The sequence below is a fragment of the Tamandua tetradactyla genome, chromosome 17, assembly GCF_023851605.1.
Source record: "Tamandua tetradactyla isolate mTamTet1 chromosome 17, mTamTet1.pri, whole genome shotgun sequence".
Lineage (NCBI taxonomy): Eukaryota > Metazoa > Chordata > Mammalia > Pilosa > Myrmecophagidae > Tamandua > Tamandua tetradactyla.
In genome coordinates, this window is record NC_135343.1 from 76,989,909 (window position 1) to 77,008,560 (window position 18,652).

Below are 18,652 nucleotides of genomic sequence, written 5' to 3' on the forward strand. Positions count from 1 at the left end.
TTTGCCCTTCTGGGTTTTGGACTTGCTTGGAGCACACAACCCCTTTTTCCTTCCAATTTTTCTCTTCTGGAATGGGAATGTCTATTCTATGGTTGGCCCATCATTATATTTTGGAAGCAGATAACTTTTTTCAGGTTCCATGGGCCCACAGACAAATTTTGCCCCAGGATGGACCCCAACTTTAACTGATTTTGATGAGAATTTGGACTTGGAGTTAAGCCCAAAGGTTAAGTTAAGAAATGGGTTAAGGCTTTGGGTTATTGGGATGGGGTGAATGTAGTTTGCATATGAAAAAAAGACGTATTTGGGAGTCCAAAGGGAAGTTTGTTGGGGATTGAATCATTTCCTCAAAAAAATGCATGTTGAAGTATTTTGATGGCCAAAAGAAGTGAGAGAGGAGGGAGAGATCACCATGTGACACATGACTGCCATCACCAGAATGCTACTGATCCCAGAAGTAGTGTTGATGGCCTGCTGATGTCTTGATTTTGAACTTCTAGCTTTCCAAACTGTGTGACGATAAATGCTTGTTGATCAAGCCAACCCATTGTGTGCTATTTGTCACAGCAGCTCTGTAACCTAAGGGTCCAATTACTTGAAAAGTATTTTTCTATCTAACCATGGAAAAAATTATTAATAGAGACCTGAGCTTCAAAACTAGATTGACAATTTCTCATGATCCTAAGGGAAATAGGTGGGACACAGGGCAAGGAAGATGTGTAACACAACTAAATGGTTCCAGACCCAACCCTCAAGAACTTTCCATAAAATACCAAGTTTGAGACCGAATGAAATGTGGCCTATCTCACTCCAGTGCATGTCAAACCACTCTGACACTTCCTACCTTCCCACCCCAGAAAATAAGCAATAAGCCCTTAGGCCACTTTCATCTGCTATTTGGGTGACTTTCTGTCTGCATCAGTAAGAGTTCAGAGTTCTGTTTTGCTCAGTTCTTCTCCCTGCATCTTACCCTATCAGCAATCAACTGTTCACAGTCCACAAGTTACTTTATTGCTTTAAGAAATTACTGGGTTTAAGAACTACTTTGAAATCAGGTGGGTTTGGGGTTCAGGGTTACATCTTTTGATGGTATTTTCCCTTTCTTAGCCACCCTTCAGTCCAGAGCCAAAAGTATATTTCTTAGTTCTCTTGGTCACTTGGGAGTCAGACTGTTTCTGCATGGGTCCCAGTGAATGTGTTTGAAACTACTGGAATCCAAGCTCTGTGGTTGTGTGCTACTTTTCCCTCCCAGAATTAGCTCTTCTCTTATTTCTTACCCTCTAGTTTTAGTTCCCCACGCTCCCTCTTCTCTGAAGAACATTTCTGGTACCAGCACTCCTTCCTCATTGTTTGCCTTCAAATTTCTCTAAAACCCATTCAGGTTCTTCAGAGCCCTATCCAAACCACCTCTCTCAGGCCCCCACTTAGACTTCTGATGTTCTCAGAGGAGGCAGAGCTGAGGGAGCAAGACATTGAGGGAGCATTTCTAGCCCCAAAGAACACCCTGTCCTCCTCCCTGAGTCCCCCTGTCTATGCCCTCTGTCCTGGCCTGCATTCTGTTGTCTTTGCTTCCTCCTCAATTCCACCAGTTCCAGAGCTAGAGTAAGCTTATGAAGGATGTTTTAGGCACAAAATGCACAATCAACCTTCAATCCTAGTGAAAATCAAGTCCTTGCACCCTGAAGGCAACAGAAGATAGGATGTATTCTTCCAGAATTCCAGATGCATCCCATCCGAGACAGAAACAGCATTTCTTCATGCCCTGGCACCCAGCCATGTGCTCCAAAATGACCACTCCATGAACACATTCTCCCTTCTTCCCCAAAGAAAGCCCTTAGAAAGAAAGGAAGATGCTGAAGGCTGTGAGAGAGAGTAGCCATAAGATTATTCACAGAAGGGACTCAGAAATTAATGGCTGAAGGTCATCTGCGTGTTCTAAATGCTGGTCCACGTGTTTGGAGATATATTTGTATATGCTCAATACATTGTTAATATCTGTTGATCTTGAAAGTGCTATACTAGACCCTTCAGGGAAGACAAGATGAAAAAGGCAGGATTCTCTGCCCTTAAGGAATGTCTGATCCTGCACCTAAAGCAGAAGTGGACATCAACGTAAACGTAATGTAAAGGAAATAACTGAAAAGAACGCTATTAGAGATATCAAGAGCACTGGGAAATTCTAAAGTGGGAGAGAGGTCCTCTCCATGTAGGGATGAGAAAAATTTTCATGAAGAAGGTGTAATTTGAACTTGGTTCTGCAAGAACATCCCTGGAAGAGAGAAGGTGTGGAAACAAGAAAACTGGAGGGTATTCTGAGAGCATTGTGAGGTCACTGGGTGGGGGTGATGAGGAAGAGGCACCGTGTGCAAGTTCCTGCACCCTCAGGCATTCTGAGGCTGCTGAGCACAATCCGTAATCCACACGTGGCCCCCTTTATTCACCAGGTCAAAGAACAAAGCCTGTTCAACCATGAACCTCCCTGCTGCCCACATTCATCACATGTGGTCACCCCTCCACATTCACTGCCCCTGCCTGGCAACCATTTCCTTCTTTATTAATGAGTACCAGGTAGGTTTACACAGGCAACAGTTAAAAAGCCCAACTTCTTTTCCAAGGGAAATTTGAAAAAACATCATCTAAAAGATGTGACTCATAAACATTTGCTTTGATGTAGTTTCCTTAATTTTCTCATGTATCAGAAGCAGTAAACCAGAGACAGACACTTTCAAAGTATTTCATTTTGGCAGGGAGACATGTGCCTGAGTTCAGTCACAGTCAAGCTAGCCAAGTAGCACCTAACAGTCCAGAGTGCAAACCTCTGCTGGGGGCACTTACATGGGGAAAAGCTCTGTGTGGGAAACCTCAGCAGGGCTCCCAGGACCATGGCTTCCTACCACCATCAGGAATCTGCATGGCGTATTAGAAAGAGCATGAGAATGGAAGGGAGTCCTGGGATCCCATCCTGTCCCTACCATAGCTCTCAGTGTGATTCTCAGCAAGTCACTTCATGCCTCTGTGCCTCAGTTTCCTCCTGCCCAAAATGAAATATTTGGCTGATCGCAAAGGCAATATGTTAAGGTAGAAAAAGGAAGGGCTTTAAAATCAACTGAAGAGTGTTTGAATCAATTTTAGCCCTAACTTGTTTAAATGCATGATCATTTCACCCATGTGAGCCTCACTTTCCTCCTGTCTAAACGGAAATAACAAGACCTATCCCCATAAGATTGTCATGAGAAATAAATGATATTAATGCCCAGCAAGGCAGATAGAAAATAGTTGGTACCTGATGTCCCTTGTTGACCTTTGAAAGGGACCTTTAGAATTATAGTGTTCTATGTTTTCATCAAAGTAACCTCTCCACATGGTACCACATGGCTGAGATCATAACATGGATAGAAATCACCAGACACAAGTCAGAACAAATGTTTTCAGCAGAGGGCTAATCAAGGATTAGGTTATCGAGTCAAATCCCCAGATTTAGGATCCCTTTTCTCTATGCCAGTGTTTCCTAACTATGCCTTTTAAGAACATTCTCAAATCCATCATCTGGAGGTTATAAAGCAGCAAATGTGGAAAGTATACATATATACATATCATGTGTATGCATATAAAACAAATACTCATGAACCACCATCTAAGAACTGGAACATAATCTTCTAGATACACTTTCTTATCTGTTATACAATGAGTTTTTTTAATAGCTTTTTATTAAATATTGAGTACATTAAAAAGAATAGTTATAAAGAAAAATAATGCAACTAACAACTGTCCTCATCACCCATTTTCAAAAAAAGAACGCGACTATTTCTTTTGTTGGTTTTTTAAAAAAAAATTTTTATATTATTTTTTGTGACTAATTCCCTTTGAAGTCTCCTGTGTGCCATTCCCTGATCCCGTTCATGAATATTTGCTACCAGCTGGGGATGTAATTCTTAGAAAATATCCCAAATGAAAGTGTTCTGGACTTAGAACATTTAGAACATTCTTAATGCTTTGTACTTCACAGCCCAACACCTACATAAACTTGAAACTGTTTATTTCATTTGGTCCTCTTTTTCTCAGTTAAAAAAAGTTATCACTTTGGGCAAAGCAAAGGAGGTTCAGAAAAACAGACAGAAATGTAAAATAGCTTGCTTTGACCTTGTATTTTATGGAAGTCAGGGACCTTCTTTAAGGTTTTGTTGTCTCTGTAGGGCAGCCTGGTGCCCAAAGAGCAGTGAAGCTCCCATTCCCTCCTCTCCCTCAGGGGTTATTATATCAGTATCTTCTCGCTCTTCATTCTTCTAACTTTCCATTTCTTCACGATCTTTCACATCCATGTTCAAATATCCTTAAGTCTCTTTTTTCTTAAAAACAAAGTAAAACAAAAACAGAAGTTCCTGGGGATCTTGAGTCCCTGTCCTTCTAGCTCTCTCCTTTCCTTCATAGCCAATGCTCTTGAGATAATTGTCTACATCCATTGTCTCTACCCCCTTACTTCCCACCAACCCCACAACCAATGTAAAGTGGCTTCTGTACCACAGAACAGTTTTCAGTGAGGTCACAACATCCTTCTAAACCCAAAAGACAGTTGTAGTCCTCATCTTACTCAGTTCTCATAGGATACTGTTAACCTCCCTTTCCCGGAATCTTTTTCTTCCCTAGTCATCACATAGTGCATTGTCTCCCCTATTTCTCTGCAGCTCCTTTTCACTGTCTTTTGAGGGACTCTGCCTCTGTTCATCTCTTAAAGGTTGACATTCCTGGAGACAGATTTTTTTTACTAGAATCTTCTCATTCTGCAAAGTCACACCAGTAAGCTCATCCATAACCTTCTCTATCAGTGGGTATTTTGTTCCAAGTAACAAAAATTGGCTTTGCACCAGTTGAGTCAGGGCAGCTGCAGGTTCCAGAGTCCAGAATAACATGGCAGGGAATGACTCAGGAACACAGATGAAATTTTCACCTCTTTTCTGAATATATGGTGAGATTTTGAAAGAGAGACGTAAATCTAGAAGGTCAAATAAATAAACCAGGAATGTCCTAAGCATATGTACTGGTTCGCTCAGGACATTCCTGGTTTATGCCTGTTACATATGAGTAATAGTGCACAGTGCTCCATTGTACTCTAAAAGTGTCCCAGATTTTATATATTTAAACACACATATTTAAACGAATGTATGATACCAAAGAAAATAAAGCAAGTCTTCAGAGACCAGAAATAAAGTGAAAGTATGAGACCAGTCAGAATAGCAAGTACTAAAGATTCTGGATACTTTTGGCTATCTACAGACTCAAATTGTTCTAGAGCTTTGGTATAGAACAAGGAGCAAGGAAATAGATCGGAGAAAGAGCTTTGAACCTACTAGGTCAGGTAGCTACATATATAAGACCACCTACTAGGTCAGGTAGCTACATATATAAGACCACCACCTTTAGGCCAGAATTCAGGAAGGGCTAAACCCTACAGAGGAAGAAATAAATGGAAATTACATTTGTAATTACATTATCTTTGGAAATATCTAGAGATTAAAAGGAAAAAATCTCCCCTAAAAATTATTGACCACTAGCCAGTCCTCATGCAGGTTTGGAGCCTGATACAAGCTCAGTTTTGCACTATTCCTCTGACTAGAAAAACTTAAATTGAAGATTTTTAATATAAAGTGGACCTAGTTCTGTTTTGTCATGGGTGTTTGTCAGAAGCAAATACAAATATTCCATGGAAGATCCCGCTTTTAACAGAGGCCTCAAAAAAACATCCACAGCTTGGGTTGGTATTTTTTTTTTAATTATTATTATTTATTTATTTATTTATTTTTACATGGGCAGGCACCGGGAACCGAACCTGGGTCCTCTGGAATGGCAGGAGAGCATTCTTGCCTGCTGAGCCACCATGGCCCACCCATCAGATTGGGTTTACTTATTATGAGCTGACAACCAAAAATTCAAAACACTAAACAAGAATTAGTATAAACAACATAAAACAGAATTAAACATTAAATATTGGAATTATTAGGAAGACTATAAAATAAGTACATTTCATACAGTTAAATACATCTTTTTGAAAGAAATGAAAGTTCCTCATCTGCAGACAGCATGCTCATTTAAGTAGAAAATCTTAATGAATCTTCAATGAAGTTATTAGCAATAATAAGTAAGTCTGCCAAGGCAGCAGGATACAAGGGCAATATACAAAAATCAATTCTATCTCTACACACCATCAATGAACAGTTGGGATAATTGACAATTTATATGAACATTGAAACACATGAAATGCTTTGGGATAGATTTAACAAAATACATGCAAGACCTATGCACTGAAGGAGCCAGTTTGTGTTCTTATATTGGAAGATTCAATATTGTCGAGATTCTATTGAAGATTCAATAGAAAATTGTTAACATGTCATTTATCCCCCAAACTGATCTGCAGAACAAATTTAATACCAATAAAAACTCCAATAGGCCATTTTTTAGAAATTTAAATGGACATGACAAGGGACCTAGAAGAGCCAAAAGAATTCAGAAAAGGTGACTTTATATTACCCCATTTCAGACTTACTGTAAAGCAACAGTAATCAAGACAGTATGATACCGGCACAAGGACAGACATGCAGACCAATGAAAAAGACTAGAGTCCAGAAACAAACCCACACAAAAATATTTAATCAATTTTTGCAAAAGGAGCAAAGATATTTCAATATTGAAAAGACAGTTCCTTTAAAACGATGCTGGAGTGACTGGTTGTACATACTGAAATTTTTAACATTGACTTTAACATTACTCCATACATAAAATTTAACTTGAAGTGGATCACAGCCCCATACATGAAAGCTAAAACATGAAAATTTTCAGTCTTAAAGAATAAATTGAACTTCATTGAAGTTACAAACTTCCACTCCTGGGCAATGTGACAGTGGCTCAGCAGGCAGAATTTTTGCCTGCTATGCTGGAGACCCAGGATTGATTCCCAGTTCCTGTACATGTAAAAAAAAAAAAACTCCCATTCTTCAAAAGATATCGCTAAGAAAATGAAAAGGGAATCCACACAGAGTGACAAAAATATTTGCTATAGCTAACAAAAAGCTATTATCCAGAATGTATAAAAAACCCTTACAAGACAAAACACCCAATAAAAATAAGATGACATCATAAAAAATGGGCAACATATTCAAACAGACTATTTACAAAAGAAAATGGCCAATATGTACAAAATATACTAAATATCACAGTCATAAGGGATATACAAATCAAAACCACAGTAAGATCCCTCATATAGCCACCAAGATGGCCAAAATTGAAAAGACTAACAATACCAAGTGCTGACAAGGATGTGCAGGAATTAGAACCCCTTGTAGCTGGTAAGAATGCCAAGCAGCAGAGCCACCCCAGAAAATTGTTTCTCAATTTCTTGTAAAGTTACACATTTCACCTACTGTTTGACCCAGCAATCTCACTCCTCATTTTTTTTACCCATAAAAAATAAAAAACAAGTATACACAAAGACTTATACTTTAAGCCATAGAAGCTTTACTCAGAATTGTGAAAACCTGGAAGCAATCCAAATGCTCACCAAGAGGCAAATGGACAAAAACACTTGCCATATCACGCATTAGAATACTACTCAGCAACAAAAAGGAATTAACTACTGCAATGCCTCAATGAATCTCAAAAAAAAAAAAAAATGCTGAGTGAAAAAGCCAGACACAAAGAATTATCTACCATATGACCCCATATGTGAAATCTGACAAAGGAAAATTTAATCAATAGCAATAACAAGCAGACAGGTGGTTTTCTGAGACCAGAGAAGAAAGGAGATGGTTTGGGTTGGAACACAAGGGATTTGGGGATGAGCAATGGAAATTTTCTATATTTTTATTATAATGGTAATTGCACAGCTTTAACTGTGTTAAAATTCATCACAATGTACAATTATCATTTTTATAAGTAAATTGTGCTTCAATGCAATTGATTTGAAAAACACACAGAGACGCATAACTGACTCTGCCATTTAGTATTTGAAAGACCTCAGAATATGCTTATTTTTTCTGTACTCAAGTTTCCTCATTTGTAAAGTAGGGATACTATTAGTACCTGACCTATTATTTGTGAGAATAAATTGAGTTAGTTATTGCAAAGCCCTTAAACAGTGACTGGCACATAGTGAGCAGTATGTATATATTAATTACTATCAACCAAATTTTATAGTTAGAAGAATCATGTTTTTAGTTCTAGAAAGTTGTTTTGAGGTTTTTTTTTTAGTTAAATACATTTTTAAACAAAAGAAAAATCAAGGGCAAAAAGCAATTGTCAAAATGAGTCACCAATAATAATCAACATAATGGGTGCATTGAAAGAAAAACTGCTTGATCAGGGAGAGCTCAAATGAAGCAACACTCTCAAAACAGTTAGCAAGCTAAATTACCTTATAAAGAGAACTAAGTCATTGCCAATGGGTAAATTACAATAATTTGTTATTTAAGCTTCTTTTTATAAAGGAAGGCCTTACAAATTGGGTAATGATCCAAGATCAGTTATTACAGTATATTTGACTATTTCTGATAGGCTATCTCTATTGGATTGAAGCCAGCTTATTTTCAATTGTTACTTAACTTTAACTTTTACAGGGTACGTTCTGATTTTGTTTTTGTTTTGTTTTTTCAAAAAGCCTCCATTTTTATTGTTAACACTTCAACAATAAAGTCCCTGTCACTTCTTGGGAAGAGGGTTGCTCCCAGCAATGCCAATGCAAGCAGCCAATTTCTTTTATTTAATATTCTCCCCATCCCGGCCACCGAACTTTGGTAATTTTTCTAATGATTTTATTAAGAACTTGACCAAAACACACTCCAATCATCACCATCAGTTTTTCTCTTGTCAGTCATAACAGTCTCAATATGAGATGGTCCCAGCAGACTCTATTTTGCTTCTTTCCTTTTAACTTTCACATTGGTTTTCCTTTCCTGATTGTAGTGAGGTATTTGGGATGGCTGTTTAATTATATTCAAGACTCCTTGGAGTAGGATTCCTTACCTGTTTGACTGGATTATGGCTATGGCCCCCTTTTCCAGTCAGAGAGCCTATTATAAATTGTATCTTTTAATTTTAGTTTCAATTCACCACCAGAGACAGGCTCATTTCTAATTTATTTTCTTTTTGACTGGCTATTCTAGGAGCACCCTTTCGTCTCATAGATGACAAGGAATTTGAACAAACTTTTGAAACACAACTGGTACAATAAGAAATAAAAATGTATATTCCAGTAATTATTACTAAAATATGGTCATAACGCATGTTATTCACCCCCAAATTCCACTGAACAAGGAACAATGTCAGGAAATAAATTTGTCCATGGACATGTTTGTACTTTATCAATATCACGGAATATTCCAATTTGATGTTGTAAAACTTTCAAATTATTTACCACACTACCAGCTCTATTAACATAAAAGCAACAATGTTCATGGATCAGGGTGCAAGTGCCCCCCTGCTAGGCATTTAGAATTTCAAGGGTTCACCTATTTTAAACTCCCATATTATAGTGTGTTAAGGAGTTAGGTTGAGACTTGATGTACAAAGTCACCTAAAATAACTATTTGGCTGGTGTCACGGACAGGTTCACATGTCAACTTGGCCAGGTGGTGGTGCCTGGTTGTCTGGTCAGACAAACGCTGGCCTATCTGTTGCTATGAGTACATTTCATGTATTTAAATCATGACAATGTTGGCTGCATCTACAAGGAGAGTGTCTTCTGAAATGAATGATGCTTAATCTGATTACCAGAAGGCTTTTAAGGAGGATTCAGAAAACAGTATCCCTCTTTCTGCTCCAGCCAGCCAGCCTCTCCTGAGAGCTCGTTGAGGACCTTCATTGGAGCTGCCAGCTCGTGGCCTGCCTTACAGACCTTGGACTCTTACATCCACACAGTTTCATGAGACACTTTTATAAATTTATATTTACTGATATATCCTGCTGATGCTATTTCTCTAGAGAACTCTAGCTAATTCAGCCAGAATTTAGGATAGACATTTAAGACACAATGTGTCCTATTTCATAGCTTCTTGACCAATCAGGAAAATGCTCTATATGCTTTTTTTCACAAGAAATAAACATTACATCAGGCAACTGTATAACTACATTCAAAGTAGAACTACCTTGAATGGCAGAGCATGCACGACCAATAAATTGAGGATTTAATTAAATTAGAAGAACAAACAATATTTCTGGTAAGGAGCCACAAAAGACTGGGGGCAAATTCAGTCATTGTTTGGTAGAATCCTCTCCCTAAGTTCAACAGCAATATTAATGACCCCAGAGAACATCAGACTTAGTGGTGTTAAATAAGGAAATAACAGCCTTATTCCAGCAGCTGAATGAATTCTAAGTAAATTCTGAATATTCTGCAACTTTATGTGTGAAGGTTTAATGTTGACTATTTAGTATCATTTATTTTAAGGCTAGTGTCATTTTAAGCAGGGAACAATTTTAAATACTAATGATAAAAAAATAAGATTTGATAATATAAGTCAGCGAGAACTTCTCATAAATGGTGTTTTCTCAGTCGGTATTCTATATAAATAGAAAAGTTTAAAGGGACATAGGAAATTTTCATTAGCATGGGAGTCAGTATAGTCTGTGAATATATTGGCATCAGTAGTTACTCATACTTCATGTCCGTTTTTTGGTGCTTTGCAGGAGCTAGATTTTCATAAATTCCCGGCATTTTTTTCAAATAGTTTTGTACAAAACCAGCCATTGGTTAGGTGAGCTATTTCAGAGATTTTTTGTGTTGTTAGAGCTAAAGGGCATTCTCAATTTAAAATACTTGGAATAAATAGAAGTGATAGTATAACTAAAGATTTAATTCAGCACTAGGGAAGACTGACAGTTGGATCAATAAAAACCATAAGGTACAGGGACCAAATAGAGAAAGTGTAAATCTATGTTTCTGGTTCTGTGATCTCAAGTAAGTTTGTCTAACTGTGAAGTCATCTGCTTCTGGGACTGGTTGGTCCTGATAGCTAGGCAGTTTCAATTTATAATCACTTACAGGGATGAATATTCAATTTTAGTCTCTACAGAGAGGCCCATTGAAATTAGTAGATATGCATGCAGGGGTTAATTTCCAGTTATTTAACAACAATAAAATCTTTTCATAAGTTTAACCAGGTCCTTTTTAGTGAGGTTTAAAATATATCTTCTGGGTGGGCCATGGTGACTAAGCAGGCAGAGTTCTTGCCTGTCATGCCGGAGACCCAGGTTCGATTTCCGTGGCCTGCCCATTCAAACAACCAAACAAATATATACATTTGTTTATATATTTGTCTAAAGGTTACGACTCTAAGAGAAATAAAAAAGACCTCAAGGTACACGGGTAGAGAGGCACAGCCGAGAAAGTGAAGTCCACCACACAGTGCTGCCAGGTTTTTCAAGGCTGGCCGAGGGCAGGGGCAGTTGAAATAAGCAGTCCAACAGCCCAAGGTTATCCCAAGTGGGAGCCCAGCAACCACCAGCCCCATCAGGCCTGCAAGTGGAGTTTCCGCAGAGGTACACACTGCCTACCTCCCAGCCACTGGGTGAATGGCTTTCAGTGTGCACCAACACCAGCGGGCTTAACTAGAAGTGCACTAGGTCTCCATCCTGCTCAGCCAGCAGCCACAGTTGGGGACAGCTGGGCAGGGGAGAAGAGGGGGCCCAAAAGCGACATCTGATGGGAAGACATGGAAAGTGCAGTTTGGCAAACTGCCTATCTGCCCCACTCTCAACTGATCTTCAACCAGAATTGCAGCTCCTGCATGGGTTCCGGGCCCCGGCCTGGCAGGAAATGACTGACAAACCAAGAGCAAAAAGAAATTTCCAATACAAATTCAAACAAATACAAACCTTAGATGAGAAAGGGAAATCAATTTTCAAAATAACTTTATCAATATAAACAACTTCCTCAAAGCCAACAGAAAAGCACAAAGCACATGAAGATGCAGGCAGATATGATTCAGCCAAATGAACATATTAAAACACAGGAGGAGACACAGAATTTGGAACAACTATACAAAGATACTCATTTAAATTTCCTAAATAAATTCAGTGGGATAGCTAATGAAATAAAGGACATCGAGAAGATACTAGCATAAAGAAGAATTTGAAAGAATAAATAGAAAAATTGTGGATCTCACAGAGATGAAAGAAATTATAGACCAAATTAAAAATATACTATAGACACATAACAGCAGATTTGAAGAGGCAGAAGAAAGAATAAGAGAGAGACCAGGACAACTGAATTTGAATGCACAAACAAACAAATGGCAAAAAAAAAGACAGAAAAAAACTGGAATTGGATCTCAGGAAAATAATGGACAACATGAAGTGCACAAATATAAGAATCATTCTTGTTCCAGAAAGAGAAGAGTAAAGGGCTGGGAAGATTAGCTGAGGAGACAGTGGGGGGAAATTTCAAAACCCTTTTAAAAGACATAAACATTCAAGTCAAAGAAGCCAAATGAACCCCAAACAGAATAAATCCAAATAGGCCTATTCCAAGACACATTCTAGTAAGACTCTCAAATGCTGAAGCAAAGCAGCAAGAGAAAAATGATCCACCACAAACAAGGGAAACTACGTAAGACTAAGTTCAGACTAATTAAAAGGCACCATGGAGGAAAGAAGGCAGTGGTACATTTAAGATTCTGAAAGAGAAAGACTTGCAGCCAAGAATTCTGTACCCAGCCAATTAGTCCTTTATAAGTGAGGGAGAAAGGGTGGGCGATGGTGGCACAGTGGCAGAGTTCTCGCCTACCATGCTGGAGACCCAGGTTCGATTCCTGCTATCTGCCAATGCAGAAAAAAAAAAAGGTGGGGGGAGGGAGAGAGAACTGACATATCCGTGTAGCCATCAGAGATCAGAGGAGAATCCATGACTGGGAAAGACTGTTTCCATCACTGAACAATTTCTAATGGTAAGAAGATTTTTTTATCTGCCTGTCCTTCTTGAGAAACCCAAAGTCCTAAAATGTGGATACAAGGGCTATTTCCAATGCATCAATTTGCTGCCTAGAAACCACTTGAGGGTATCATATTGGGCCCAGAATTCTTGGCGATCTCTTAGGATAATGAGATCAAGTCCAGTTGGAACCTTGGGAGGCTGGTTTCCAAGGTCAAGGATCTGGAACCCAAAATGAGGGGGATTCTCCAGAAGAAATCAAGAATGCTGAATTTCCAAGTGCATATGACCAGGGATGTTGACACAGCCAATGAATTCCTCATCATTTCTGATGACCTAAGGAGTGTTCACAGTGGTTATATAAAGCAGAAACAGCAAAAGCATGCTGAAAGATTCACCCTTGCCTTGTGTGTCCTGGGCTGAAACTTCCTCTGGGAGGTGGACATGGCAGCAAGCAAAGAATGGACTCTGGACATTTGTAAAGACTCTGTTAATTGAAAAGGGAGGGTCCAGCTGTCTTCAGAACTTGGATTCTGGATTGTGAGTTTAAGAAATAAGAGCTGCTTCTCTGCCAGTACTATTCCTAAATTGTGTGAAATCCAAATCCCCCGTGTGGGGATTTTTCTGGATGTGGGCATGGGAAACATTTCCTTTTACAATGTGAGTATTGGGTCCCATATATTCATGTTCACCAAAATTTCTGCTTCTCACACTCCATGTCCAATCTTTGCCCTTTCAAAATCAAAACCAAAGGTGTGTACTCAAGACTCCTTTTGTATCTGTCCTGTGAAAAATTCAAGCACTGCAATTACTTCAGAATAACCTATACAAAGCAGACAAAATTGTTTTCAAAATATGAATGTTAAAATAAAATATTCTTAAGATTAAAAAAAAGTGAGGGAGAGAATAAAATTTTCACAGACAAAACAAATACTGAGAAAATTTGTTAACAAGAGACCTGCCCTACAAGAAATATTAAAGGGTATCCTGTGGTCTGAAAAAAAAATTCAGGAGAGGGAGGTCTAGAGGAGAGCTCAGAGTTGAAGAGCATCAGTAACAGTGATTGAAAGGATAAAAATAGAGAAAGGGAAAAGAATATATAGATCTGACAAATAAAAACCAAAGGATAAGATTCAAGATTCAAGAACTGCCTTTATAGTAATAACTTTCAATGCTAATGGATTAAATTCACCAATTAAAAGATACATTTTGGCAGAATGGATTTAAATATATGATCCATCTATATGCTGCCTACAAGAGGATCTTCTTAGACCCAAGGATACAAATAGATTGAAAGTAGAAGGATGGATAAAGATGCCCCATGTAAGTGGTAACCAAAAGAAAGCAATAGCTATACTAATATCAGACAAAATAGACTTTAAATGTAAAGATGTCATAAAAGATAAGGAAGGGGGAAACCAAAGAAGCAAGAAGATGAAAGCAAGGAAACCCAGAATAGAATGGAGAGACCAGTGGACACTGCCATGTGCCATGCCAAGTGACAGAGGAGTCCAGGGCTGCCAGTAACGGGTCTTCAAGAAGAAAGCATCCTCTTCACGGTGTCTTGATATGGACATTTTCATGGCTTCAAAACAGTAAGCTTGTAAGCTAATGAATTCCTACAGTAAAAGCCAACACATTTTATGGTATCTGCTTTGAGCAGCTTAGCAAACTAGAACACAGAGAATTAAAATAAGCCATGTGATATGAATGTGACTGGACAGTTACTTTAGATTGGGTATATCCTGACATTTAAGTTGATAGTTGAATATCAATGAGTCAGGCTTCCAAGTTTCAGAGAGAGAGCACTCCAGCAAGAGAGCTACCAGTTCAAAGTCCAGAAGAACCAAAGAAAACCCAAGTGTGTTTTAAAACATGGGAAAATAGTTGACGACAAAGTTATAGAAGAAGGCCAGATTGTGTAGGCCAGAGCAGAGTTCTGATTTTGTTCTTAAGTGTGATGGGGAGTGGCATGATCTGATTTGCAGTTTTAAAAGAGCACTATAATACTGCTCTGCAGGTAAAGAACTGCTGGATTGGAGCAGAAACAGAGACGAGCTTGCAGGTGAGTGATGTTGTTGACCTAGATATGGTGATTCGTACACTTTTGAACAGAGTTTTGGAGAAAGTTTCAGTTAGAGCGGACACGACCTGCTGATGGGAAGATGAATTAAGGATGACTAGACTTTTGGTTGGAGGATTCAGGTACTTACTGGGGAAGTAGGCAGGTGCTCACCAACTTCTAGGGGAAGGAAAGGTCCTTTTAGTTCCCTAAGCTCGGGGGAGAGTTGAGGTCAGGCGACTGGAAAGAAACACGCCCACACCTGCAGCGGACAACCTCGTGGCCCCAAAATGCAGAGAGAGCGATGCCGTCCGCAGGCGGGTGGATGTAGGACTCCGGGTCTCCCACAGGGCTTTGCGCGACTTCCGAGTGGGGCCGGAAGAGGAAGTCGGCGGTGCCGTGGCTCGCCCGGTAGCAATGGCGGTCTCGGGAGCCCTGCGGCCCACCATCACCAGGCCAGGCCTTGGAGGCACTCCTGTGGTGAGACCTGGAGTCTCCCCAACCCCGACCCCCACTCCCCCACTAATCTCCCCCCACTCCCCCGCCAAGTTGAGACGCCGGGAGCGCACAATTCCCATGGGGCTGCAGTGGCGCCTACCCTAGGCCAAGGCTGTCTGGCTCTGGGGCTTCCTGCCACCACTGACAGCTGCTTAGGAAGCTATCCTGCATGCATCTGGAAATGGCACACCTTTACCATCTAAGGGCTACTGGATGCTATGTAACCTTCATTGGACAACTCTTCTGAGAACCCTAGAAAATGTGACCTACATTAGTTTATGAATCTGCCTGCCACACCACTGTGCAAACCTTCTGATATTCCTCCTGCTGGGATAAAGAACAAAGCTGTTGTAATGCAGCGGGACACCTGCCATTTTCTTGAAAAAGCCAGAAGTGCACAAAAAGGAGGTGCTGAAGCATTGTTGGTTGCTAATAACAGTGTCCAATTTCCTCTCTCAGGGATCAAATCTGAGTTTCATGGTGTGAAAAATATTGATTGCCTTTATAAGCCTCAAAGACTTTTAAAATATGAAGCCGAATCTTGGAAATAATATTATAGTGAAAATGTATTCTCCATCATGATCTAACTTTTACTGTACTATGGTGCTTATTTTTATAATTGCTGTGGTCACAGTGGCATTAGGAGGATACTGGAGTGGACTAATTGAATTAGAAAACTTGAAGGCAGTGACAAACACTGAAGATCAAGAAATGAGGAGAAAGAAGGAGGAATATTTAACTTTTAGTCCTCTTACAGTTGTAATATTTGTGGCCATCTGCTGTGTCCTGTTGGTCTTACTTTATTTCTTCTACAAATGATTGGTGTATGTTAGTATAGCAATTTTCTGCATAGAGTCAGCAGTGAGTCTGTATGATTGTGTTGCTCCACTAATTCATAAGATCCCATGTGGACTATGCACGATTGTGTGTCATGGCAAAAGCATTGAAGTAAAACTTCTTTTTCTCTCTGGAATATGTACAGCAATACCCATTGTTTGGGCTGTGTTTCAAAATGAAGGTAGGTAGGCTTGGATTTTACAGGATATCTTGGGAATTGCTTTCTATCTGAACTTAATTTAAACACTGAAGTTACACAACTTCAAGTCATGTGTGATACTTCTAGGCCTTCTCCTCTATGATGTGTTTTCGTTTTCATAACTGCATTCATCACACAAAAAAATGATGAGAACATCATGGTTGAACTTGCAGGTGGACCTTTTGGAAATGGTGAAAAGTTACCAGGGTACCAAAGCTGATCTAGTTCTCAGTAATGCACGTATGCCTCATGCCAGTTTCAATATTGGGTTTTGGAGATATTATTGTACCAGGCCTGTTGTTTGCATACTGTTAAAGATTTGATGTTCATATTGATTCTTCTATATACTACATTTCCTCTACAATTGCCTGCGCTGTTGGCATGATACATACATTTGTTGTTTGATGAAGAAGGGGCAACCTGCTCTCCGCTATTTAGTACCTTTGTACTCTTATTACTGCCTCATTTGTTGGTTGGAGATGTCAGGAAATTTAAAAGTTCTGAAAGGTAGCAACTATCAGATGATGGATCATGTGGACTGTGCAGCAAATGAAGAAAACCCTATGATGGCTGATGATCAGATTATCCAACAGTAATGTTATGTGGACCTGCAATAATGTGTCATTCATTCTCTACAAATAAAGGTCAACTTTTTAAATCAACTTTTGAATTGACAATCTGAAAAAAAAGTCTTCAATTACATGCTTTAAAATATATATTTTTATGAGCTGGTACTGACAATTACAACATAAATAATTAAATGCATTTGCTTTTAACTATGTTAAAGTTGTGCTTTCACACTAAATAAAGCATATGGTGTGTAATTTAAAAAAAACATAAGGAAGGACACTGCATATTAATAAAAGGGACAATTCACCAAGTAGAAATAAAAATCATAAGTATTTATGCTTCCAATCAAGGAGCTCCAGAGTACATGAGGCAAAACTGAAGGTAGCAATAGATGTTTCAACAGTAATGGCAGGAGACTTCAATATAGCCACTCTCCTCTATAGATCGAACAACCAAACAAAGGATCAGTAAGGACATAAAGAACCTAAACAATGTGACAAATGAATTAGACGTTACAGGCATATATGTAGATTGTTACACCCCAAAACACCAGGATATATATTCTTCTCTAGTGTTCATAGAACATTCCCCAAGATAGATAAATATACTGGGACCCAAAACAGGTCTTAATGAATTTTAAAAGATTGAAATTATTCAAAATACTGTCTCTGACCACAACAGAATGAAGCTGGAAATAAATAGCCACCAAAGATCCAGGGCTTTCACAAATACATGCAGATTAAATAACACACTCTTAAACAATCAGTGAGTCAAAGAAGAAATTGCAAGAGACAACAGTAAATATCTGGAGTAGAATGAAAATGAGAAAAAAATCATATCAAAACTTATGGATATAAAAAAAATTAGAAATAAATGAATGAGAGAACAGAAAAAACGATAAGATCAATAAAAGCAAAAGTTGGTTCTTTGAGAAAATCAATAAAATTGTGGACCCCTGGCTCAGCAGGCAAAGAAAAAAAGAGAGAGAGGATGCAAATAAATAAAATTAGAAATTAGGGAGGGGTTGTTACCATGGACCCTGAAGAAAAAAAAAATGTCATGAGGATACTATGAACAACTATATGGCAACAAACTAGACAACTTAGATGAAATGCACAAATTCCTAGAAGCACATGAACAACCTATACTGACTCGAGAAGAAATAGAGGACCTCAGCAAACCAGTCACAAGTAAAATGATTCAGTCATCAAAAATCTTCCTATAAAGAAAAGCTCAAGCCCACTCACAGGGGAATTTTACCAAACATTCCAAAAAGAACTAACACCAATCCTGTTTAAACTCTTCAAAAAAAACTGAGGAAAAAAGTAAGACTATCTAACTCATTTTATGAAGCTAACATCACTTTAATACCAAAACCAGATAAAGGCGGGACGAGAAAGGAAAACTACAGGCCAATCTCCCTGGTGAATATAGATGCAAGAATTCTCAAAAAAAAAAAAAATACCTGCAAATTTAATTCAACAACACATTAAGATAATTATACACCACAACCAAGTGGGGTTTATACCAGGCATGCAAAGGAGGTTCAACACAATAAAATAAATCAATATAA

General features: G+C 38.7%; 1 long non-coding RNA gene and 1 pseudogene across 2 annotated transcripts in view; one reads left to right on the forward strand and one right to left on the reverse strand.

The window, feature by feature from the left end:
• LOC143661770 (uncharacterized) overlaps nucleotides 1–15,313 on the reverse strand; it is a 102,771-nt gene extending 87,458 nt beyond the window's left edge. For both annotated transcript variants that reach the window (XR_013164818.1, XR_013164819.1), the window contains exon 1: nucleotides 15,127–15,313. This is a non-coding gene — a long non-coding RNA (uncharacterized LOC143661770). The remainder of the gene's footprint in view (nucleotides 1–15,126) is intronic.
• Nucleotides 15,314–15,551: 238 nt separating this feature from the next.
• LOC143661771 (signal peptide peptidase-like 2A pseudogene) lies at nucleotides 15,552–18,427 on the forward strand (annotated as a pseudogene).
• The last annotated feature ends 225 nt before the right edge of the window (nucleotides 18,428–18,652 follow it).